Below are 26,595 nucleotides of genomic sequence, written 5' to 3' on the forward strand. Positions count from 1 at the left end.
GAGAGAAAGCCCGCTCTCCCATCCTGACAGTCTTCACGTGGGTAGTGTTTGCTCTTCCTGAAGTTCTGGATCGAAGGTTCCTCGATGGTCTATGGAATTTGACTTTATTGTGTAGAATGGTAGGGCCTGTATTGTAAAGTACCTTGTGTGTGATACACAGTAATTTGAAGTTGGCTCTTTGTCGCATTGGGAGCCAATGTAGTTCTCGCATGCAACTTTTGGCCGAATCATATCTCTTCTTATTGCATACAGCCTTTGCCGCGGCATTTTGCACTATCTGCAGTTTAGAGAAAAGATAGTCTGCCATTCCAACAAACAGAGAGTTGCCGTAGTCCAGTCTGCTCATCAGCAGCGACTGGACCAGGGTCTTCCTACACTCAGTCGGAATCCAGGGGAAGACTCGTCTGAGCATTTTCAATAATGCAAAGCCTCTGCCACAGACAGTGGAGACATGTGATTTCATGGACAGAGCACTGTCCAGTACCACACCCAAGTTTTTCGCTTTTATGGTAGGATTTGGGGGCAAGCCCAGGTTACTTGGCCACCAGCTGTTGTCCCAGAGCTGGGGATTTTTGCCAAACAGGAGGATTTCTGACTTGTCTGCATTTAATCTCAGACAGTGCTCTTGCATCCAATTGGCCAGCTCAGTCAGGCATTTTAGTAGTCGAGTTTTAGGATCATCTTTCTCATCAATGGTGACCATCAGCTGGGTGTCGTCAGCATAAGAACACATTTCAACACCCCACTTTCTTCCAATGGCTGCCAATGAGGAAACAAATACATTAAACAGGGTTGGGCTTAATGAAGCCCCCTGAGGAGTTCAGGGGTGCTATCCTGCAACTGGGGTGCCAGGTCAGGGGGGACACCCTGCACCTGGCACTCTAGCCAAGGGACTAAACCCTCAAGCTGCACCAGGGTCAGAGGCGAGGACTCCCTCCCTCTGCAACCCCTTCCAGGTGGCTGTACGCTCCCACCTGGAGTGGTACACCAAAAAGACAGACTAGTAGGGGCACTGATTACAGATGTCCCTCCCTCCAAGTCAGGCAATCCCTGCACCTGGCTTCCCAACTCAGGGACCCAACCCTGCAGTTGAACCCTTGCCTGGCGCACCAGGACTTCCTTGGGAGCACGCCTGCCCCCTGAGGGTAACACATAACTCCTGTGTTGTGTAATAGTCTTCCTGGGGCAGATCTCCCGACCCTGTCCATCTGATAGTGGCCGAAGATCTCCCAGGATAGAAGTGGTGTCAAAATGGTCATTCCCTGGGGACGCAGCCCTTCTGGCTGGCCTCTGACCCACTGGTTCTTCCACTGGGGACTCTTTCCCCCTCTCACCCCTCCATCTGGACCTCTGCACCCTCCCAACTGGAGCGGTACTGCCAGATACCAGAACTACTGGAGCTCTGCTTACAGAGTCTCCACGTTCTCTAGATACTGGGAGATCCTCCTCAAATGGCCTACAAGTACAGCCTAGGCCCCGACCTGATGTTCCCTTAAGAAACCATCCAGGCCCTGAGACTGGGTTTCGGGTACCTTGGGACAGAACCCACACTCACTACTTCACCTCTGAGACAGGACGTGAGCCCCTACACCCCTCCCACTACACTGAGACCTAGCCGGGCTACACTGAACCTCTTCCATCACACAGGACTGGAAGTTACCTGAGCCACTCTTGTTGGAATCACTCCCCAATCATTCTTCAGACCCTCTGCAATCCACCAAAGAGTCTGCCTCCAATGTGAGCTCCCTGGGGTCAGAGAACTCACTGTCTACCAGGTGTTGGCATAGCTCTGGAAAACAGGGACTTAAAATATGCTCTCCCAGAATTGGATCTCACAGCCCCCTACAAGGGTCAACCAAACTATCCTTCACCTCATCATCCAGTGCCTCACACACATACTCCATACCACTCTCCTGATACTGGCAAGAGAGTATCTGACTGTCTCTGTCCCACAACCCACACTCTTCTGGGCGGTCTCCATACTCACATTCCAGGACCTCAACTTTGGGGGATCCCCTCTCCCTGTACCTCTCATCTAGAGTCAGTAGAGTGTCCCTCCCACTACTAGGATCATGAACCCCTACGCCAGTTACCCTATTCCCTTCAGGGACACTGCGCACTACTGGAGCTATCTCATGTCATTGAACATCCTGGAGTATGTTAACCCCCTTCCAGTCAGGTGCCACATCTCTGGGTGTGTGTACTACTCTCCTAGCACTAGATACCTGAATATTGCTGCCACCATCTGAGCTGGTCTCCACCTCCAGCTCAGCAAAGCTCAATCTCTGAGCTACACACATTTCTTGTTGCTGGGCTGAAACACTCATGGCCTCAAGCCCCTGGAGCTCCAAATCAATTTTCCTCATTCTCAAGTCATGCTCAAGCTGTATTTTCTTTTCTTCCATGACTAACCTTTGGCTTTCCATTGCTATTTTTGTTTTTCCATTTCCATCTGTCCATTGAGTTTTGCCATCTCCACTTCATGTGCCCTGGTTGCCGCCCTGTCTGCCAACTCCTCTGGCGACAGGACTCTGCCAAAATCAACAAGGACTTCTGGTGGTTCTACTTCCACCACATTCTCTGGTGCCCTTGGTTCTTTCCAGGCTCTCAGCGCCTTTATGAAATGGGCCTTATTTTTACATCCTGATTGGGAGACTCTGAACTTTAGACAGAAACCTTTCAACTGCTCCACTTTGTAGCTCTCAAGTCCTTCTTCTCCCCAATCTATGTCATCCATTCCAGAGATTACAGAGGCTGTCCTTTCCGCAGGGAGTGAACCAGGCATGATTTCTTTAAAAAATAAAGTGGAGCTCTCTCTGCAAAATAATAATAAAATCAATAAGTCTGTGGCTGCGTTATAGGTCTGCACTCACTACGTGGTGATCAATATTTACTGTTATCATGAATGCAAATTCGCAATCCTCACCGCTGCCACCAATTTTAGAATTGGGGGTCTCTGGTTGGCACAGGTATACACTTGTGACAAACAGGGACCCTCTCCTCTAGTTTCACCCTCTAGGTAGTGTGGCGCGAGCAGACAAGGCTAAACTTCAGGGCGTTAGTTAGTTAAGCATCTATGATCAAACACAGCAATCAAGACCCACCACAAATGGACACCAGGCGTACTTAAGTATAAAAATAAGTTTGCTTTATGTAAAAATATGTTTCTATGCAGGTTTAAATTACAAGACCATAATAATGATTTTAAAATGAGGCCCCAGTACTTTGGTAAAAAAGAGTTCTTTCAGAGTTCTTAAAACAAATGCTTAATTGTGGGTCCTGTGCGCTTCGCGCTGGCTGTGTGACCCGTTCGTGCATTTAAAAGAAATGAGCTCTCCAACGTTGCGGACCCAGCGGTCCGGTGCATACCAAGACTCGGTACGCGTCATATAGTCGCTTACAGATGCGTTGTATAGTCGCGTACAGATGCGGCTACAGGGGAAGGCATGCCCGGGACGAGGTCGGCGGCTCTCCGCTGGCAATCCGGCTCGTTCGGGGGCCTCGAGGTGCGAGGCATGTGAGCGGGACTGTGGGGAGAGGTGCGGACGATCCGGGGCTGTCAGCGTTCTTGGGGCGAGGCATCTGATAGAGACGTGCGAGGCGAACTTCTTCAGTACGCGTTGGGGTTGAGACGTACCTTCGGGTCTGATAGGGACGTGCGAGGCGTACTTCTTCAGTATGCGTTGGGGTGAGACGCACCTTCGGGTCTGCAGGGGCGCGGTGCTTCAAGGCAGGTAGGCGCAGCACGGGGCCTCTAGTGCGGACCGTACTGGAGGCTCTTCAGTGTGTGGCGCGGCCCTTCAGATGCAGGAGGGCGGAGCGGGGAGGCCGGGTACGTCTCAAACATACGGGCCGTCCGGTGCTTCAGTGTGCGCTCAGATCTGATTCCGGCGGGAGGGGTGAGGTGCACACAGCGCGCTCCAAAGCAGGCGAGGTGACAGGGGGCAGGCGGCCCAGCGAAGCGTAGGGAGAGCGGCTCGAACTCAAGCGGGGCTCTCACAAGGCAGGGGCAGCCAGGCACCAATGTCACAGCCCAAGGAGGGGGCGAGGCGTACCAGAGATCACGGCTCTGGCGAGGGGGGAAACACAGCATCCCAGCAGCAGACGGGGGAAGGCAGGATGAGCCCAATGGTCCCGGGGCTCAGTTCAGGGGGCAAGCTTGCTTCCAAGCCCTTGGAGATCATTTTTCTTTGAAGCACACGTCTTTAGAAAGTAGCAAGTCTTTTGAAAAGGGTTTCTTCTCCTTTGGCAGCAAGGCAACCACTGCAGGCCTGTCCCCAGGAGAGGGACAGTCTTCCTCCTCAGGCAGAAGTTTCTTCTTGGTTCAAAGAAGGATCTAATGTTTAGGAGCAGGGCTCCTACTTTTATACGCAAAATCCTTTGTTCTTGCAGGCCAGGGGGCCTGAGCCTGGTTCAGCCCAGTTTTGGAGCACTTTGTTTTGGAGACTCTTGCTGCTTCTTTCAGGGTTCAGGTCAGGGACATCAGACTCTCCGCAGGAGGAGGAGCCAGTATTGTGGTGGCAGAGCACAGCCCTATTCAGAGTCAAGGGGCACTCCTCCCACCCATCCTGGTGTAATCTCTCTATTCACCACCTGGCAGCCCAGACTGTCTCCTGGGATTCCCCAGCCCTGTCACTCACACAAACCAGACAGCAGATAAACATCCTAGCAGAGGCGGGCTGAAATAGTTAGGCAAGCAAATGCTAACTTTCTAAAAGTAGCATTTGCAAACACAGGATATTAAAATAAACTTTACTAAAGTCATACTAAACTTGACTTTCTACCATGCTCTCTGAGTCTGTTAGGATTATATAGTGTAATAATTCCAGCAGCCCATTCTGGCCTAAGGAGAGCAGGTAGCCTTACAATAGTGAAAAACGAAAATGGCTGCAATTCACTATTAGGACATGCCACACACATCAGGGCTTGTCCTACCTTATGCTTACAATGCACCATGCCCTTGGGCCTACCATAGGGGTGACTAATATGAAGTTAAGGGAAGGTTTAGGGACTGGCAAGTAGGTGCACTTGCACAGTCAGCATGACAGTACCAGACTGCATACAGGTTTTACAATGGCAGACCTTAGACACTTTTTAAAGGGCTGCTTCTGTGGGTGGCACAACCAGTGCTGCAGTCCCACTAGCAGCATTTGTATTTACAAGCCCTGGCACTCCTGGTGCACTTTACTGGGGTCTGGCAGTAAACCAAATAAGCCAAACATGGAATCCAATCAATGTATACATTTTATAGTAGAGAGAGCATATGCACGTTAGCACTGGTTAGCAGTGGTTAAGTGCCCAGAGTCATTATACCAACAAAACAGGCCAGAGAGAATATTGGAGGAAGGCAAAAAAGTTCAGGGATGACCCTGCAGAGAGGACCAAGTCCAACAGCAGCCAATTGGTGTGACTCCTACAGGCCACTATCTATGATTAATCTTGACGCCAAAATCCTGGCTAACATCAAAACATCCAGCATTGAGGAGGTGAATGTCTCAAAACTGATAGCCAGTAGACTCCTGCCCTTAGTCCCCAACTTGGTACTCCCGGATCAGTAGGGATTTGTGCCCTCTAGATCAACCATGCACAACCTGCGCACTGTCTCTGTCACCCTACACTATTTTGAGGAGGATTTTCAGGCGGTCGCTGTGTTGCTTGACGCTGCAAAGGGGTTTGATTCCCTACAGTGTGAGTACATGTTTACTGCACTGCTACGTATGGGAATGCCCCGGTTACTTACCGGTAATCTTCATTACTCCGAGTCCATGTCTTCCTTGCCACAGTAATCACATATGAGCCTCTGGCTCCACACAGAACTCCAAGTACAAACAAAACAGCGCTCTAGTCTCCCTCTCCCTCCTCCAATATGGCCCCCAGTGGCCCCAGCCAATCCCATAAAGGGACACAGAATCAACAACACGACCTGAAGAACCAAGCCGCAGACATGAAGCCACCACCAGGGCCGGGAGGGAAGGGAAACTATACTGTGGCGAGGAAGACATGGACTCGGAGTAATGAAGATTACCGGTAAGTAACCGGGGCATTACCTCCTCGTCCTGTCTTCCTCGCCACAGTAATCACATATGAGCCGATACCAAAGCAATCCGCTTCATGTAAGGAAACAGACCACACCAGCAGTGCAGTGAAAACATATTTTAATATACAGAGGTATAGCAACAAAAAGGAAAACCTCTCAAGGTACCCCCCCTGACAAAACAGAAGAGGCAAAAGAAACAGAACCCCCACCCACAACCTGGAGGTGGTAATGGGACATGAAGGTATGCGGTGAAGACCACGTAGCAGCCCTGCAAACATCCTCCATGGACACCCCTTTGAAAGAAGCCCAGGATACAGCAACAGATCTGGTGGAACGACCCTGAACAGGAAGGGAGGGGACCTCAGAAACCGAAGCATAGGCCAACATAATGGCCTCCTTAATCCAACGACTGATCGTGGAGAGGGAGGGTTTCAGGCCCTGACGTGACAGACCAAAATTGACAAACAAGTTGTCCACTTTACAAAAGGAAGACGTGCGTGACAAATAAATCAATAAGGCACGACGAACATCCAATAAGTGCAAAAGGGATTCCTCAGCCGAGGATGGATCAGGACAAAGAACCGGTAGAACCACCTCAGCAGACCGGTGAAAATAAGAATGCACTTTAGGAACAAAGGTAGGATGAGGGCGCAAGACCACACGGTTCGACAAAACCAACAAAAATGGCGCAGAACGAAGGAAAGCACCCAACTCACCCATACGCCTGGCAGAAGCAGTCGCCACAAGAAACACCACCTTGAGTGTCAAAATTTCAAGTCCACCGACTCCAAAGGTTCGAAAGGAGCCAACTGCAAGGAACGTAAAACCAAAGGAAGGTCCCAAGGAGGTGGACACATGATAGGACCGGGGCGTTGGAAAGAAAGAGACTTAAACAGTCTAGCAACCAATGGAGAAATAGAAACCAAAGGGAGGACATGAAAAGCCCGAATGGCAGCCCATTGAGCACGCAGAGTCGAAATGGCCAAGCCCAACCCAAACCCATCATTCAGAAAATCCAGAACGCGAGCCGGATCCAAAGACTCCAATGACAGCCCCCGACCAACACACCAAGAAGCAAAATTATCCCAGTGCTTGGCGTAGGACTTAAACGTAGAAGGCCGTCGGGACTGTTGAATGACCCCAGCCACAGTCACCGAACAACCCTCACGAATCAGAGAATCCCTCTCAAGAGCCAGGCCCGCAGACCCAGGGAACGGAACACAGGCAGAGGAAGAAGAGGACCCAGCAGAGGATAAGGAACGAACGGCAATGCCCACCCCGGAGACACAGCCAATTCCAATAGAAGGGGAAACCAAGGGCGACGGCTCCAACAAGGAGCAACCAGAAGCACAAAGGACCCCTCCCTCTTGATCTTCCGTAACACAGCAGGGATCAGGGGAACAGGGGGAAATGCATACAACAGACCCTTCGGCCAAAGGAACGAAAGTGCGTCCACTTTCCAGGCATCCTGGCAAGGCATAATCGTGCAAAAGCATTGGATCTGGGCATTGTCCTGGGATGCAAAAAGGTCCACAATCGGATACCCAAACATCGTCTGCAACCTCTTGAACATCCATCGCGTGAGGGACAAGGACCCCATGGAAGGAAAAACCCGGCTCAGACAATCCGCCACAGAATTCTCTGCACCAGGCAGGTAAATTGCAGATAGGGACTCCAGATGCAACTCCGCCCAACAACAGATTTGGCGGCTGAGGCAACTGAGGGAGCGAACCTTGCACCCCCCTTGATGGTTCACATAAGACATGACAACCTGATTGTCCGTTCGGATCTGCACGTGGTGACCCCGAACAAGATCCGAGAAATCCAAGAGACCCAGAAGGACAGCCTTCAACTCCTTGTAGTTGGAGGAACATGACAACATCGACTGAGGCCAAACCCCCTGAGTCGTTGAAACCCCCAGAGTAGCACCCCACCCCAGCAGGCTGGCATCGGTAGTGACCACTCGGGTGGGAACAATCAGAAAGGGACGGCCCCTGGACAGATTCCCGTCGACCAACCACCAACTCAGGACCACCCGAACAGCTTCCGACATAGGAACCAGAACACCCATATCGAGGGAACAGGGGTCCCAATGCGACAAAATGTGGGACACCACCGGTTACATGTGGAGGCGAGCCCACGGCACCGTCAACAATGATGCAGACATCAGATCCTGAACCCTCAACCACAGGCTCACTGGATGAGAATGCCCCACCAACAGGGCACGGACAGCAGACATTAGGGTTAGAATTCTGGGAGGGGGCAGGAACACCATCCCCAACTGAGTCTTGAACAGAGCCCCAATGAAAGTCAATTCCTGCGCAGGAACCAGGGAGGACTTTGGTACATTCACGAGGAACCCATGATGCTCCAGGACATGGCACACCCTCTGGACATGTAACTCCGCCTTTGGAAGAGAAGAAGCAGAAATTAAAATGTCGTCCAGATACGGAAAAACATTAATGCCCTCCCCATGTAAATATCCAATAAGAGGAGCCAGAATCTTAGTAAAGATCCTGGGGGCAGAGCAGAGCCCAAAAGGCAATACCCGGAATTGGTAAGGATGACCCATTACGCAAAACCGGAGAAACTTCTGAAAGTCCGGATGAACAGGAATATGCAGGTAAGCATCCCTCAAGTCTATTGACGCAAGGAAATCGCCCAGAGACACCAGAGGAAGAATCAACTGAAGTGAAACCATCTTGAACTTCCGGTGAGGGATGAAAGTGTTGACCCACTTCAGATCCATCACAGGCCGAAGATCCCCGGTGCGCTTGGACACCAGAAAAAGTATGGAATACACCCCCTTTCCCAATTGATCGCAGGGCACAGGAATCACCGCCTTTTTGACCACCATGGAATCGATGCCTTCCAAAAGCGCCAACTTTTTCACAGGATCTCTGGGACAAGGAGTGGCCTTGAAACAGTCTGGGGGTGTCCGGGCAAATCCAATGCGCAAACCTTCTGAAATCACTTGAAGCACCCAATGGTCCGACACAGTCTCCCGCCAAGAGTCCATGAAGCAAGACAGTCGACCCCCAACCGGACCTAGACCAGGAGCGATCCAGTCAGGATTTTGAAGCAGGAGCGGAGGAGGTAGATGTACCGGAGAACCGGGATTTATCAAAGGAAGGAGCACCCCGGCCACGCCCCCTACCACGAAAGGGCTGACCCGCCCAACCCCTCTTAGAAGGACCAAAAGATCTCTGTGAACCAAAGGCCCGGAACCTGCCAGGACGTTCAGGAGCAAGCAGTTTACGATCCTCCGCCGTCTTCTTCACCATCTCGTCTAGAGGCGAACCAAAAAGTTTAACCCCCGAAAAAGGGATCTTCATAAGCAAGTTTTTCTGTGCAGCATCAGCCTTCCATGAACGGAGCCATAACTGACGTCTTGCCGCCACAGAGGACCCGGCCGCTGAAGCTGCCGCCCCCAGTGAATCAAAGGAGACATCCGAAAGCAGACGAGCCTGCTGCTCCATCATCGCCAGGGTAGAAGAAACATCCTCCCCCTGGTCCAACAACTCCGACAGAGATTGAAAATCCTTGAGCAATGACTGGATAGTGTAAGACGAATAGGCCGCAGCCCTGATAGAAAAATTTGCAGCTGCAAAAGTGCGTTTCACAGCACCATCCACCTTACGGTCAACTGGGTCAGCAGGGGAAGAATCCTCCGATACAACAGTCCCATGGGAAGACATGCTGGCCAACAAAGAGTCAACCTTCACAGAGGCAGGGTAATTCACAGCAAAATCCTGCAGAGGGTATCTTTTACTCAAAAAATGACGAAATTAACCTTTGTCCACATCCTTCCATTCATTCTCCAGGACCTTCAAAACAGAAGAATGGAGAGGCAAAGAATCAGGTACAGGACGATGATATTGTGCAAACAGATCGTCCTCCAGAGGCACAACAGAAGCAGGAAACACCAAATTATCGCGAATGTGACCCAGTACCTCCTTCAGGTCGGCACCCTGCACAAAGCGACCCCTGACATCAACCTCCTCCTCATTCTCTGAATAAGCATTAGCAGCAGTGCCATCAATCCTCGCCTTTTTTGCAGGAGGAGGGACAGGCACCTGACCCTGCAACGCAGCAGACACAGCAGAATCGATCATCTGCTGTAAAATGTCCATCGAAGGAATTTGCACCCCAGAACCAGAAGCCACGGCCAAGGAATCAGGAGCACCAAGAGCAGAAGAATCCTCCATGACAGCCTGCCTCGTGAATGAGTGTCAAAACAAACACAGGCAAAAAGCAGAACAGCCCGGTAAAATAAGGACCAGAGGTTGCCAGGCAACCCAACAAACCCCTCCTCGATTCAACTGAAATGAATAAATGCAGTCGCAAAAACCTCGCGCACACATAGGAAAAAGCAGCTCAGACTGTAAGTGTGCCGAGCCGAGCTCTGAATGCGCCCCTAATGTATCAGAGAGCGGAGGGGTAGCAAAACATGCCGACGCACCAACCGGCAGCAGGTAAGAAAATGCTCACGGAAGCCTCCGGCCCCCACAGACATCGCACCCGGCCGCGGAACGTCCGCTCAGCAGGACGCGCGGCCGGTAAATGGAAAACGAACAAAACGGCAGACAGGACACAAGGCGTCCCGTCCCAACAGCAGAACTAACACAGCCGCAAACAAATGCCACGTAAGTCCGCTAAGCAGGACACGAGGCACATAGGCAGAAGAAGGGGGGAAAAACAATTTTTAAACAAGAGACACATGCCAATGAAAAACGAACATACATCGTAAAAGCATGCAAACACTACTTTCCCCCAACTAGATACCAACGGACAAAGGGAACCGCTAAAGCAGGAACCCAGCCCCACTCACCTGACCAGCAGGGAACACAGCACTCGGAGAAGTGCAGAAAAAAAAGAACAGGTTGTGTTGTTGATTCTGTGTCCCTTTATGGGATTGGCTGGAGCCACTGGGGGCCATATTGGAGGAGGGAGAGGGAGACTAGAGCGCTGTTTTGTTTGTACTTGGAGTTCTGTGTGGAGCCAGAGGCTCATATGTGATTACTGTGGCGAGGAAGACAGGACGAGGAGGTAATGCCACCTTTCTTTTTAAAATGGATCCATCTATTATATAAGGGTCCAGTGGCACGGATACGCGTGGACGGCTGGATATCGGAAGCATTCCTGGTAAACAGTGGCACGCGACATGACTGCCCCCTGTCGCCAATTCTCTACGCGCTCGCACTGGAGCCTTTGGCATGTAAACTGCGCCAGCAACATTCCAAAGCGGCACTGCAATTCCGTCAGCAGCAGCTGGTGGTTTCGCTATATGCAGACATGTTGCTCTATGTATGCGAGCTTGCTAAGTATTTATCAGAACTGCTACGCGAGTACGTGAAATTTTAAAGGTACTCAGGCCTAGGCATAAACTGGGCAAAGTCGACGGTGTTCCTGCTAACGGCCAATACACGCGAAGTGGAACTGGACTTCCCATTAACGTGGTCCACTGACCCGGTCCCTTATCTGGGCGTGTGGCTGCACAGGTACCCCGATGTGGTAATCACTACAAACTTGGGCCGCGTCGTCACCAAAGTCACAGAGCAAGCAGCAAGATGGGCCAAGCTGCCGCTCTCCCTAGCGGATGGGATAGCAGTCGTCAAAATGAAAATCTTGCCAAAACTCTACCTTTTCATTAACATCCTGATTCTCTTAAATCTTGCATTGTTTAATTCACTTCAGTCTGCTCTGCTGTCCTTTGTTTGAGGAGGCAAGAAGCCCCGCTGTGGCTGGGATGTGCTGGTGCAACTGTTTGAACGCGGCGGTTTTGAAGCCTCTGATATCAACCGCAGTGATTCCAGTCACACCTTTCAGTGGAAGCAGATTCGGTGCTACCTGTGCCGCTAGTGGCGGCTGCACTATTGGGAGGGCATTGCGGGCCGCGAGCCGAAATCAACCAGGTCCATTGCACTGCGTGGGCATGGAAGTCCCTGGTAAAAAGGGCGCACCTAGATTATCTCTACGCCCCGGCACTGCCGCTTGCTGCACATCCCGGATAACTCCACAACACAAGAGTGGGCCACGATACACACATTGGGAAACGCGGGGATTACTCGGATGGAGAATCTCTATACGCAGGGCCGGTTCCGACCGCTGTCAGACATACAGGAAGGACGGGATCATGACATGATGCTGGAGTTCACGTATGTAAATGTAAATGTATTGCGATTTATATAGCACACGTATCACCCGAAGGCATCAAGGCGCTTGCCTTGGGAACCCGTCCTGGTATTCCCCTGTGAGATAACCCCAGCAGGGTATCCACAAGGTGAAAGCCAGGCATCCCGCTGCGAGGGGGCGTAGTGGAGATTAAGCAAGCTATTGCCCAGAGTCGCAGAGTGTGAACCCGTGAGTCGAGTAGGCACCGGAACGAGAATTATCGAGTCCGCGAGTGAGGCAGGCAATTCGTGATATATATCCCGACTATCTACAGAGCCCAAACCGCAACTGGCACTGCAGGCGGTGCTGGTCAGCAACTCACGTAGGGGACCGATAACGAAATTATAGAATGACTCCCTGAGGAAGCGGAACCCTTGATGAACCTTCCTACATTAAATGTGCCGCAGCATCGCCCCCCCCCCCCCCCCCCACCCCACCCCTGTCCAAGGATGCTTGGAAGTTTTGCTGCACACTAACAGGACGCCTGATGGCAAATTGTAACCTCCCCATCATACATTTCAAGTATCTCCTCAGCTCTACTACACTCCTCTTCAATTGTGTCGCTTTGGACTCAGTGAGAATGCTTGCTGTGTGCGGTGTGGGCAGGAAGATGTAGACTTCATGCACCTTACATGGCACTGGGCTGGAAAACATGGCTTTTGGACTCGGGTCACAGGTGTGCTCACAGACGTGGTGCTTGAAAAGGTGGCGTGTGCGCTGGATGTTTGCTTATTAAGGTGGGTACAGGACCTAAAGCCGTGCAATTGAACACTGGTGGCTATCTCCATTCTCTTCGCCAAGCGGGCAATTGCGCAATGTTAAGAAGCTAGAACTCTCCCTACAGTGAAAAAACTGGATAAAGGACTTGCTGTATTGCAGGGACCAATTAGGTATCTACGCGTAGGAACTGCCTGAGGCCTCGAGGCTCAAAGATTTTTGGCCCCTTTAACAGGATATTTACTCAGTAACTCAGATCTGTCATAGATGGTCGAAATGATGGACTGCCTATTCACAACGGCGGGATTGGGAGGCATTTCAGTAGGTTGCACTGGGTCTACAGGTCACTCATAAAGTTGGGTTCATGAAACTCAATCAGTGCCGGGTTCTGGTTTGGGGTAGGTGGGGGGTTCGCTACATGGTTGGGTGTTGTTTTTCATGCAAAACTGCTTGTATTACCCATTTCTTGCTATTGAATTCCTGTTTGGGCGCTGTCTCTTGCTGTTACAAGCTGCACAATAAAAAGATGTTAAAAAAATCCACAAAGTCTCTAATCTATTGTACAAATGCAAGGAAAACAGTTAATCTTAATTAGGGCTCCCAGTTTTATGGTATTTATTATGTTACCCTTTTCATTGGTATTTATCCTTATTTATCTTGTGTTTTGTAAATAGATGGAGTCCTAAAATGGACTATATCCATTTATTTAATTGATAAACATGCACTCATACTTTACTACCTGTCACCAATTTAGCAAATTAACCCCTTGCATGCGTGGGACCGCCGGGAGCAGTCCTAGGCCACAGTGGGCGTGTGCGTCCTAGCACTCCCCCCCATGCGCCTCCCTTTGAGTTTCCCCTACCAGTGAAGGTAGCAGAAGCACTTCTGCTTCCCCGTCCCCCTCCACATCATCTAATGACATCAGCGCTCACCGCGTGCCAAAGTCAGTAGATGAAGTCCGACGTGCTGGAAGCCATTTGCTTCCAGCGCATCCAGAAGAAGGAGGTGAGATTCTCCTCGGGGAGGGTCTTTTTTAAAACAAAGAGGCATCGGGGGAAAGGAAAGGGTTTTCCTCTCCTCCGATGTCTCTTTGGAGCATCCCTGCTGCACGAGCACACATGGGGCACAATCGTGCAGCAGGATTGCCCAATAGACACCAGGGAATTTATTTTTACATCAATTTTGTGATTGCGGGGAATGGCCCCTTGGGAAAGGGACGCTCCCCTTTGGGGGGCTATTATTTTAGCCATTTATGCCCCCAGGGGACAGATCTACAGATTTTTAAAGTTTTGTGCGCCCTATTAGGGATCATTATTTTGGCCATTTCTACCCCCCTTGACGGCAGATCGGCCTTATGTTTTTTTCCCATCTGCCCCAAGGGGTGGCAGTAGCAATTAGAGACCAGGGATTTCTTTGGCAATGTCCAGTGCGGCCCCTTTGGAAAAGGGTTGCTTCCCTTTAATTGGGGTAATTTTTGGGGCCATTTCTGCCCCCTTGGGGCAGATAAGCCTTATGTTTTTAGGGCCATCTGCCCCCAAAGGGGTCAGAAGCCACTAGACACCAGGGATTTCTTTATGGATCAATTTTGGCAATGTTAGGGGGCAGCCCCTTGGGCAGGGTCGATTATTTTGGCAGTTTCTGCCCCCATTGGGGCAGATTGGCCTTTTGTTTTAAGGCTCTTTTCCCCCAAGAGGAAGCAGATGCCACTAGATACCAGGGATAGCTGAATGTTGTTGCTGAGAAGCAGCATCTTGGGAAAGGGGCATTAATGTTTCAGGGGGTGATTATTTTGGCTGTTTCTGCCCCCTTGGGCATTAGGCACCATTGGTTTCACTAAGTTGTTTTTGGGGAGAGGCCCCTTTTGGGACTGCATGTTTTGGCTTTATTTTTAGGCCCATCTGCCCCCCAGCTTGGCTGGTAGATTGCGTGTTGACTGGTGCATTATTTGCCTATGTGATTGTAATGTTTAATTTCTCCTTTTTATTCTAGTACAAAGCTTTTGATTCTTGTTTGCGGTTACAGCAGTGGTTGAAATGCAGTTTGAGTAGTTGCAGGTGTTTGGTAAGAAAAACATTTTTGGTGTGTTTACTCTAAATGAGTATTATTGTCATGCATGAATGATTCTTTTGTAAGTGGTGTCATAATAGCAGCATATTTAGCTTATGTTTTTAGGGTGAATTTTTTGGGGGATTTGCGCCTGATGTGTATTGCATTATCTCATGTGTAATTTTCTTTTTCTTTTTTAGTGGGATATTATTGGTCTTTGCTGCGTCTGTGCAGAGTAAGTTGTGGTGAGTCTAGGTGTTTCTGGCAAGTGAGTGGTATTGTTTTGGAGTACATAGGTCTTTGTGATAAAGACACATTTTATTACTTATTTTATAAAGTGTTTGTTGTTGTTAACTTGTTTGTCAAGTTACCTTTATTAGTAGCAAATTATGGCTAGCTTCAGGACTACTGCTCAACAGGGGGTTGGTTTGCTTTTTGAATCTCCCCGACCATAATTATAAGACTGACAGTGCCTCTGAGGCAGAGGAGGAAGTGCAAGATTCTGGCATTGAGTTTTCTGTCTACTGAGTCTACTCTCAGTGTGGATGAAGATACTCCCAGTGCGGATAAAGTGCCTCTTTTAGAGGAGGACACTGATGTTTAGATGGTGCAGCTAGAGGCATCTGGATTGCAGGCTGGGGCTGCAAGGCTTCCCATTGGAAGTGCTGGACTCTAAGTTGATCCAAACATGGTGCAGCCGGTGTTGCCTGCCTTCAGTGGTGATGCGGGATGTAGAGTGAATTGTGAATTTGTTTTGCCTATAGTTTTTTCAGTTGTTTATGAATGATGTATTTTTGGCTGAATTGTTGAGCAAACTAATTTGTATGGTGAACAGTGTTTGAGGGACAAGAGTGCAAGACTTAGGCCCTACTCTAGAGCTACCCTTAGGACTCCCACAAATCTGGATGAGATGAAGAAGTTTTTGGGTTTAACTTTTTTGATTGGCTTGATAAGGAAGCTGTCTTCATATTGGTCGACCAGTCCCTCGATGGCAAAGGCCATATTTCCTGCAATTATGAGTGGTGATGGGTATTTACTTTTGCTTCGGATGCTGCATTTTATTGATAATGCTTTGGCGTTGCTACAAGATCACCATGACTGTGACCGTCTTTTTAAGATTCGGCCTGTCCTTGATCACTTTGTAGATCGATTTTCAGGGATCTATACCCCAGAGAAAGAAATAACGTTTGATGAGTCTTTGGCCCTGTTCAAGGGCCTTTTGGTTTTTAGGCAGTAGATTCCAAGCACGGCAGGATATGTCTATAATTTTCGGATGTACATTGGTAGGGATTTAACTTTTGACCACCCTTGTTGTCTGTCCACTCTAGGAGTTTCAGATGAAATTGTGTGGGATCTTGGTAGAGGTCTTTTTAACAAAGGTCACCATTAGAACCGAGATAACTTTTACACTGCTCTGCAATTGTTAAAGGAATTGTTTGAAGTTGACATTCTTGCTTGAGGCACAATCCCCTCTACCCAAAAGAGCTTGTTTGCAAAAAGCTTGAGAGGGGACAGTGCAGTGCCTTCCGTAGTGATGAACTGCAAGCTGTGAAATTTGTGGACAGGAGGGATGTCTACATGCTGACTACCATCCATGATGCAAGTACTTCACCTGTGACTGTTTGGTGTCAGGTTGCTGAAGTGCGCAAACCGGAGTGCATTGTAGACTACAATAAGCACATGGGTGGTATAAATAGAATAGATCAGAGGTTGGAACCTTACACTGCTGTTCGTAAGGCTTACATTTGGTATAAGAAGTTGACCATCCATCTCTTCAATTTAGCAACTTTTAATGTTTTTGCTGTGTTCAATGAGTGTTCGCCAGTGTCAAGGATGACTTTGGTTCCGGTTTAGGAGTCTTTGATAGGCATCCTTGTTGTAGTGGAACAGGCAAGTGTTCTTAGAATTGGAGGGGTGGAGGATGTGGCTAGATAGAAAGATCACCACTCTCCCGATGTAATTCCTGCCACACCCAGAAAAAACAATCCCTGTAAGAGATGAAGATTCTGTTTGCGAAGAGGTATTGTAGGAGCGCAGGTTTGATTAACAAGCGAGGAGGCTGGATATATTTGCCAAAAGATCATTTTTTATTGCCAGAAGTAACAAGGGGTTGGGTTTCAAGAGGGGTTTCTTCGGGTTCTCCTTCGGATGGTGTCCTTGTTGAGCTGGATGGAGATGTAGAGGGAGATGTCACTTGCTCCTCGTGTTCTGAATCACAGGTCTCTCCCCGGAGGCTCATAAGAGAGGAAAAGAAGAGCCATCAGAATACCAGAGTATGGGTTATTTCAGAAGATGTACCCGTCACCACACCTTAAAGTGCTCATAGAATATCCTTCTCAGGGTAGATGGTGACAGCAGAGGTTTGTAAGAAGTGCCTAGAAAAGGGACTAGGTGAAGGGGAGGGGGGGGAGGGGCGGAGAAGTTATATGGGACGGTTCTATTTATGATAAACAACCAAAAAGAAATCCCACATTCAGTGTATCAGTGCCACACGGTAACCACTTGTCCGTTCTATGGCCCTCAATTTAAAAGTCAGGAAAACAACAAAACACCCTACAAAATGCTCGGGTTTGCTCTCGCTGGCTCAACAGGGGGCCGGCTACATGCGACCAGAAACAACAAGGTCCCACCCAGCTCCCTTAAATGAGGGGAAAAAAAACAATCCTTTAGGAAACCTCGGTTCCCCACCCGCCTCCCGCGTTCCTCCCCTTTCTTCCAGTGGGACGCTGTTACTCACCGGCTCTGCCGCAGAGTTGCGACCGCTCTACAGCATCCTCTGGAGGACTCCACCACTCCTCACACCAACGCTCGTCCGGTTCCGCATCCACCGCATCTCCGCTCCCCGGGTCTTCTTCGGTTGCATCGCTACAGGGTCCGTCTTCACTGCTTTGGTCTCCCGGCGTCCTTCCTCCTGGTTCCACGCCACCGGTCTGGCCTCCTTCTTTCCCATCGTCTCCTCTTTTCATTGGTGGAGGAAAAGAACTTCCGGCCACTTCCGGGTTCCCTTATATGAAATCGATATACACAAAAAAATGAACATATACTTGATAAGTAATATGACTTCTGTCCGTCCGGACAGGATTTATTTTTCAATATGTGCAGAGATAAAAAAGTGTTTTCTAAGAGAAAATGTCAAGCGGCACAGCCGTGACCCTTAACATGCAAGACAGAACAACAAAGAGACAATTTTAGACAAGGCAGGCAAATAAGTCTGCGTACTATTACTTCAGTAGGGCAGACATTAGGTATCAGAAAAACTCCATTGCACGTGAAAGTTACATATAGAAATTTTTGCATATGGGTTTTACAGGTCGACGACGTTTCGATGCCTATAAAAATGAAGGCATCATCATCAGGACAAGGGTTGACCTTATTGTTGTCTTGAACATAAGCAGTTTTAAAAGCCTTTCCATTACATTTACTTTATATACATATTCACAATAGGAGGAAAAAGTGGGAAGAAACAAAAAATAAAACAAGTATTAGGCATGTATCAAAAGATCCCTTTTCTTTAAGTTTTTGGTATTTAACCTGTGACATGTGGGTGGATATTAAAAACATCATAGGTTTATCGGCGCAGTGACTATAGTGGTGTTGTCGACATAGTGACATGGCAATTGGTGGGAGCAGGGGTGCATTATAACTGAAGTTGGCCTGGTTGAATTATTTCTTAAGGTCTAACAATGTAGGCGCAGCTAGTTGTGTCCCTGGGACCCGGCAGTGAAAGTGCATGCATAGTAAAGCACGGCGAAAGTGGGGTCCGTGATTTTTCATAGGATGCGTTCATGCTGTGGAGTCGAGCAATGTCCATACTGATTTGGCATAGTGACAGTGAAGGTACATGGCTCGTCGTGCACGGCGATAATGATTTGTGCCTACGTAATAGAAAGTTCAATGGAGGATACGGTGCGTGAAAACAAAGGGGCATGCACGCTGCTGTGTCAATCAGAGTAAAGACCGAGATTGCACATACATTGTAACCTGTTAAGGCTTTTCTTGGGGGGATAATTTCCGAGGCTGACAATTCCGGATAGATCTATAACCAAAAGTGGGGCATTAAAATCTTGGTAATGCGCATGCAAGACAATTACCGAACACGGAGAGGCGGCATTTTACCTGAATTCGATCGTGCAATCCGTATTATCCGTTACTAGGAGTCCATGCGGCATATTATATTACCGGATACATGACTCTGGCGCTAAAATAAGCGGAGTAGCACAATGGCTATCTAGCGGGGGCAAAAGGATGGTCAGGATTAGAACACATCCAGAACAGGTAGCTGCAAAAACATATCTTAGTGGCTTACTTACTACGTGGGTGCGACGGCACCGCTGCAAGTATAACAATCCGGTGTACAGGTAGTTCGCTTTCCCGGGCTTTATCTAAATGTGAACTAAACAGAGTAAAGGGACTCTATTTAGACGCTACTGTGAGAGGAAGTGATTTCGGCCGCCATTTTGGAGTGTTATTATGGTGCCTAGAGTGGGCATGCAGGTTTTAATAACGAGGTTGGGAGATAGGATCTACGTATTCATATATTGTAAAGCTACATAAAAAATGAGTGTAGCAATCCATTGCTGCAACGACAAAGAGAATCGAATTATTGTTAAGCAGTCTAGCAATATCTGTTGTCACTATGGTGACAAGGAAAATTTTGGCGGACATCTTAAAGTGGTAGTATTGTGTATAAATGAACACACATATTTAAAAACCAGAACAGGAAAATAGCATTTACATTTTTACAGAATGAAAACAAAAAGAAACAGTTATAGTAGGGACGTCCAGTCCTCAATCTGATTTAACCCATTCCGGATGCTGTTGGTACGCAAAATCCAGTGTAGTTCTTCTTTGTTTAACAGTTGGGCCATGTCTGCTCCCCTGGGGGGCGGTTTGATGACTGTGATCACTGTCCATTGAAGATCCTTTTCGTTGTGTCCATTAGCAGAGAAATGTTCCACGAGTGGTGCATTTGCTGTTTTACACTTGATCCTACTCCGGTGTTGGCCAATGCGAAGTTTGATTTTTTGACTGGTTTGTCCTATATAGATAAACCTACATGGACAAAAGATGGCATACACTAGGTTTGAAGAGTTACAATTGGAGAAGGACTTACGTTCAAAATTGATGTTGCCATATGTGAACGTTTTTCCTTCAATTGTGGAATCACAGCAAATACAACCTCCACATTAATTGTGACCTATAATAGGTGGGAGCCCCCATGCATCATTAATGGTAGTTTTCAATACTGGTGGTGGGAGGGCTGCCCTCACTAGATGGTCTTTGATATTTTTTGCGCGGTTGAAGGCAAACATTGGTTTTTCTAGATTGAGTTGTCCCACATTTAGTACTGGCCAATGTTTCAAGACACTCTTTCTTATCGCATTGGAAACAGGTGAGAATGTTGTGACACATATAAGTCTGTCCTGATCATTCTTTTTCTTAGGCTCTAGAAGGGTTTCTCTTGGACAGTACCAAGCCCTTTTGAGGGATTTCCGTACTAGTTTACGTGGGTAACCCCTGTTTCTGAGCTTTTTACTAAGGGTCTTTGCCTCAGAGAAGTAGTCGTCCTTAAAATAACAATTACGCCTAATGCGGAGGAATTGTGAGAACGGTAGGGAATCTCTTAATGCTCGAAGATGATGGCTGTTATATTCGAGCAAGGTGTTACGCTCAGTGGGTTTGTGGTGTAGTGTGGTAATTAAGCGGCCCTCAGTATGTTTTATTTGTAAGTCTAGAAAGGGGATTGAGTCTTTGCTGGTAGATATGGTATAGCGGAGGCCTCCACTATTATTGTTGAGCCAATGTTGGAATGCTAAAAGGTTTTCAGGGGACTCATTCCATAATAGAAAAATATCATCGATATATCTTCTCCACAAGGAAATTCCATTGTGGAAAGGATTGGACATATGAAGGATAGTACTGGTCTCCAGGTGGTCCATGTACAGAATGGCTAGGTTGGGAGCAAAAATTGCTCTCATGGATGTCCCTTTGACTTGGCCGTAGTATTGCCCTTCAAACAAGAAAAAGTTTTTTGTGAGACAAATTTCGAGTAACTCAAGAATGAATAGCGAGGGTCATTACATAGACTACTTCATCAAGCCCTTTGTCCCTGAAACCAGTTGTTACATCAGGGACAGTATGGCCATGATAAATTTCATTGAAGACTACCCCTTTGATCCCACATCCAGCACTATGTGTACGCTGGATGTGGAATCATTGTACACCAATATTCCACAATTTGAATCCCTCCGGGTAATTGAGAAGGTTCTCGAATCAAGAACACGTCCACACAATGTACCCTCGCTAGCCATTCTGTACATGGACCACCTGGAGACCAGTACTATCCTACATATGTCCAATCCTTTCCACAATGGAATTTCCTTGTGGAAAAGATATATTGATGATATTTTTGTATTATGGAATGAGTCCCCTGAAAACCTTTTAGCATTCCAACATTGGCTCAACAATAATAGTGGAGGCCTCCGCTATACCATATCTACCAGCAAAGACTCAATCCCCTTTCTAGACTTACAAATAAAACATACTGAGGGCCGCTTAATTACCACACTACACCGCAAACCCACTGAGCGTAACACCTTGCTCGGATATAACAGCCATCATCCTCAAGCATTAAGAGATTCCCTACCGTTCTCACAATTCCTCCGCATTAGGCGTAATTGTTATTTTAAGGACGACTACTTCTCTGAGGCAAAGACCCTTAGTAAAAAGCTCAGAAACAGGGGTTACCCACGTAAACTAGTACGGAAATCCCTCAAAAGGGCTTGGTACTGTCCAAGAGAAACCCTTCTAGAGCCTAAGAAAAAGAATGATCAGGCAGACTTATATGTGTCACAACATTCTCACCTGTTTCCAATGCGATAAGAAAGAGTGTCTTGAAACATTGGCCAGTACTAAATGTGGGACAACTCAATCTAGAAAAACCAATGTTTGCCTTCAAACGCGCAAAAAATATCAAAGACCATCTAGTGAGGGCAGCACTCCCACCACCAGTATTGAAAACTACTATTAATGATGTTTGTCCGGCCTGATCGAACAGGAAACTTAGCATATGTGCGATCGTTTTTGGTGGGCTGGACAACGGAAAGTGGGATTAACTTTGACTGTTGTGATTCGTTACTTTTTGAAATGCTACTTGTTCATTGGTTAGTTTTGTATGCACCGAATGTAAATTGTGATGTTACCAGAAGCGTAATTTTCGGCATAAAAGACCGAGTTTCGTTCATTGATGTGGTGCAGTCTCTGTCGAACTACCCGTGTGTACTTCGTAGACCTCTGTCCCTGGTTGCAACCAATAAACTTTGGTCTTTGACGTCATCGAGAAGTATCCCGTGTCTCTGTTTGCCAAGACAGGGGAATCCGGGGTCTTTGGGTGTTGCCCTGACACCGCTGGGTTATTGTAATAGTATCGGTTCCGAGAAAACCCAGTACCTCAATTGGCGCCCCTATGTGGGACCAATTCAGCGGTACCGGTCCAAGCCAGAGGTTCGTGAGGAGCTTCGTGAGAAAATTCCAGAGGTTGGCCAGCCACTTCAGCGACCCCTTTATGTCGACGTGGTTCCGAAGGTCTTTGCTGCTAGGTTTCCACGTCCCGACGGCTACGAAGGACTGCTGCCCTGACTGTCGCCCTGTTTTGGAGCCTTAGACGATTGTAGAGCGAGACGATTGACGGGTCTTCTGGTGACACCATTGACAATTCAGTTAAGTATAAAGGGAGCGTCTCCTAGTTCTTAGTTTGGTTTGTATCCTTTAGTGGATAGCTTTGATTTGGTACCTGCAGGCCCCAAAGCCAAGGGATTTGTGTATTCACGAGCTTACCGATTTTAGATTACCCTTGTTGTTTGAAGCTAGACTAGTGAGCAAGATGCCTGGTTTTAGCAGTCTTAGGAATTTGTTTAGTTGTGGTACTATGAGGGATTCCCGGTTAGAGGATTTGTGTCCGGTTCCTCCGATCGGAACTCCTACATACGAGTTGTGCGTGAAACATGGAGTAGGTCCTATTAGCTATAATGAGATTTGGGTAAAATATACGAAGAATGACGGTGTCCTACAGTGGCCCCGTTATGGTAGTTTTGAGACAGAAGTTTTAGATAATCTTGAAGTAAAGTTGTTCAAGAAGAAAGCCCGGCCGGCAATGTTTGACTCTTTCCGCATATGGCGCAAGGAAGCCAAACAGAAAGAAATTAAGTTAGCAAAGAAGAATAGAAAGGGTATGTCAATGGTGCAAGCTGCCGTTGCATACAGAGATAACGAAGAAGAGAAAGACAGTGAGCAGATGCTTAGAGTGGGGAAGTTAGCGGTAGACAGATGCTACCCAGTCTTGCCGGTTAAAGAGCAGAAAGACGAAAAGGAGCTTGTGAAAGACCCTTTGATGTCGCATTTGCTAAATTCACCACCACCTTATGTGCAGAGTGCTACGGCACCACCACCACCGGTTGTAGCCGCGCAAGCACCTATTGCTTTGCCTCCTGTTGTTCCTCCACAGCCAGCTTCTTCGTTGGTTGTTGTTCCTTATGCGCAGCCTTCTCAAGGGTTGCCAACTTTGCCTTTTCCTGCTACTACTGTCTCTATGTCTGTTCCAACTATGGATCCTACTACTACTACTGTTTTGTCTCCTCTTGTCCTTCCGACCGTTCCTTCTCCTAGACAGCGGATGACCGCTGCCTTTTCTAACTTTCTGACTCCTATTTTGGGACAAATGGGTATGTCTCCTGTGAGTGAGCATAGACAGTCGCGTAGCCAATTGCCCGATACAGATGAACGAGTGGTCCTTGACCATATGGCACGTAGATGGGTGACGTATAAGTCCCAGTATGATCTAGAAGGTATTATGGATGTTTTCCGACAATGGGAAGCACCAAAGCAGCGTTACGTTTTTGAGCTCATGTGTGCGTTCCTCCATGAACAATGGATGGACCAATTGGGTAGAGTTCCTGTAGAATTGTCTCGATTGCGTTCGGAGTTTGCCAAAGGGACGATTGTGAGTCTACACGACATCGAGAAAGCGGTGTCGACGTTGCTGTTGCTCCGTAGCGATGTCCCTACTGAACGGTTGTTTGAGCCAGATCCGTCAGTTAGGAGACATGTGCGTCAATATCCGATGCGAGAGGTTCCTCCAGTATGGAGACCTGCTGATCCTAATGCTCAGCCACCTGTTTTAGCGCACTTTCAGCGAGTGTGGGTTCATGTACCATGGAAGCGTGCAGAAGTTCTAGCACTTAAGCAGACTTTACCTGATCTGTGGAAGAATCCGGCAGGATATTATAAAGAACTTGCGCAAACTATGAGTTCGTGCATCATGAATTTGGCGGATATAGATATGCTGTTTGGAAATGTTGTCCCGCAGTCCCTTTGGAATGTCATTCGGCATACAGATCATGATAATGAATTGGGCGATTTGTGGGTAAATCTGGTTGCAGCAAATGATAGACAAGTTGGAGGTGCTAAGCCTGAAGATGTTATTACCGAACTTCCTGGTAGGATTATTACTTTCATGAAGACTTTAATGCCTGAGGTCCGTGTTAATTGGGACAAGTTGTCGGCTTGTAAGCAGAAGAAAGACGAGTCTGTTTCAGACTTTTTCTCGCGTTTCGAGGAAACTTTTGTTGATCACAGTGGCCAGGATATGGCTACTGAAGGTGGCCAGAGATTGTTCATTGATAAATTTGTGCACAATCTTCTTCCTGAGTTGTGTACTAAGTTGAAGGATTCCGAGAGTGCTTGGCCTGTTTCTACGTCGGCGCAAATTCTTGCTACGGCTCAGTACTACGAGAATAGGCGTAAGGATGAGTTAGAGAGAGCGGATAAGAAGACTAAGGAATTGAAGACTAAAGTTCTTCTACAACAAGCTTATCCACCCCGTGTTAATAATCAGCGCGATTATCAGCAGCCTCAACAGTATTCGAGGAACTCGCAAAGAGACGAGACTCCTCAACAACAGCGTATTCAGTATGGGCCTAATCAGTGTGCATATTGTAGAGAAGAGGGCCATTATAAGAACAGTTGTCCGTTTTTGTTGCAACGTGCTAATAGTGCTCCTGGTGTTAGAAGTAGAGGTGCTCAACAAGTGCCTAGAGGTAGAGGTCGCGGATAAAACGCGCGCCCTTTGCCTCCGCAGAATTCAATGAATAGTTTTGATCAACAGCAGAATTCTTCTGATAGGTCTACACAGTACTACGTAGATGATTATTATGCGGAAGGCGACGATGAGCAGGGTAATGATTGTTAGGACAGCCATGGACAAAGAGAGGGAGTTGTTTCAGTTCCGGTAGATCAGAGTGGACCTTACGTGGAAGTGATTGCATCAGGTGTGTCAGGGCCTTTTCTGCTAGACACTGGTGCTACGAAGATTTCTATTATGCATTCCAAACTCCCTGGCGCACCTTTGTCTGGCTTTAATAATGTTTCTATAGGTTTTTCTGGCGCCCCCGTTATGAATCCGATTTCCGTCCCATTGCCTCTTTCTGTTGGTCCTCGTAGGTTTGAAGCACCCCTTCTTTTGACTACAGGTTGTAATGAGAACTTGTTAGGCCTTGACCTGTTGAAGAGATTGTATAAGACCTTGTACTGTTCTCCGTCAGGATTACATCTTACTTTGGGTAACAACGTGATTTCTCCGATATATGTTTCGAAAGATTGTCTTCCACTTGAGTTGTCTTCATTACCGGATTCGTTGTGGGCTACGGGTCCGAATGATGTGGGCCTGTTAGACATTCCCCCATATGTTGTGACGTTGAAAGCGAATGCTCAGTTACCGCGCATTCCTCAATATTGTATTTCAAGCGATGGTGAACGAGCGCTCTTAGCGATCATTTATGACCTGATTGATAAGGGTGTTATTGAAGAGACTCAAGGTAATGTGTGTAAAAGTCCGGTTTTGCCTGTTCTGAAGAGAACTGATTCTTCACAGCCTCCTGTATATAGGTTTGTTATCGACCTTCGTGAAGTGAACAAGATTGTTGTTCCGCAATTCCCTGTTGTACCCGACATTACTGCGTTACTGACATTGATTCCAGTTTCTGCTACCTGGTTTTCGGTGATTGATTTGAAGAATGCTTTCTTCAGCATCCCGATTGCCATAGAGAGTAGAGATATCTTTGGATTCTCTTTAGGAGGACGAAGTTTCCGCTTTAAGCGCGCTCCTCAAGGTTATTGCGAGCGTCCATCAATTTACAGCCAAGCTTTGAAGACGCAACTTGACTTGTTAGCTCTCCCTGATGGTGCGGCCCTTATCCAGTATGTTGACGATTTGTTGGTCGCTGCCGATACTGAAGACATATGTAAGGATGCCACTGTGTCCTTGTTGTCTCATTTATCCGATTGCCATCACAAAGTTTCTCTTTCAAAACTGCAATTCTGTCGCCAAGAAGTTACCTACTTAGGTCACCTCTTATCGAAGGAGGGAAGGAAACTGACCCCAGAAAGAATCCAGACTATTGCGAGAATGAGTGTCCCTACGACACAGAGAGAAGTACGTGCGTTTTTGGGTATTACATCGTACTGTAGACAGTGGATCCCAAATTTTTCCCTTCTAGCGAAACCTTTGATAGCTCTTACGGTTAAGGATACTCCAAATCCGATTCTTTGGACTGAGGAATGCCAAA

The sequence above is a fragment of the Lissotriton vulgaris genome, chromosome 10 (genome assembly GCF_964263255.1).
Source record: "Lissotriton vulgaris chromosome 10, aLisVul1.2, whole genome shotgun sequence".
In the NCBI taxonomy this organism is placed as follows: domain Eukaryota; kingdom Metazoa; phylum Chordata; class Amphibia; order Caudata; family Salamandridae; genus Lissotriton; species Lissotriton vulgaris.